Here is a 325-nt window from a genome sequence, read left to right on the forward strand (position 1 = left end):
GTGAGTGAGTGAGTGAGTGAGTGAGTGTGTGTGTGTGTGTGTGTGTGTGTGAGTGAGTGAGTGAGAGCGCGTGTGTGAGTGAGTGTGTGAGTGAGTGAGTGTGTGAGAGAGAGCGTGTGTGTGTGTGGGTGTGAGGGAGGGAGTGAGTGAGTGAGTGCGTGTGTGCGAGAGAGCGTGTGTGCGAGAGAGCGTGTGTGAGTGTGTGTGTGTGTGAGAGCGTGTATGTGTGTGTGTGTGTGAGCGTGTATGTGTGTGAGAGAGCGTGTGTGTGTGTGTGAGCGTGTGTGTGTGTGTGTGTGAGAGCGTGTGTGTGTGTGAGAGCGTG

General features: G+C 54.8%; 1 protein-coding gene across 1 annotated transcript in view; it reads left to right on the top strand.

Moving 5' to 3' along the window:
- The window catches only part of kdm4b (lysine (K)-specific demethylase 4B), a 66,111-nt gene that overhangs the window by 13,896 nt on the left and 51,890 nt on the right, over window positions 1-325 (top strand). The gene's annotated exons all lie outside the window — the stretch shown is intronic.

The sequence above is a fragment of the Sinocyclocheilus grahami genome, unplaced genomic scaffold, assembly GCF_001515645.1.
Source record: "Sinocyclocheilus grahami isolate Dianchi unplaced genomic scaffold, SAMN03320097.WGS_v1.1 scaffold370.1, whole genome shotgun sequence".
Lineage (NCBI taxonomy): Eukaryota > Metazoa > Chordata > Actinopteri > Cypriniformes > Cyprinidae > Sinocyclocheilus > Sinocyclocheilus grahami.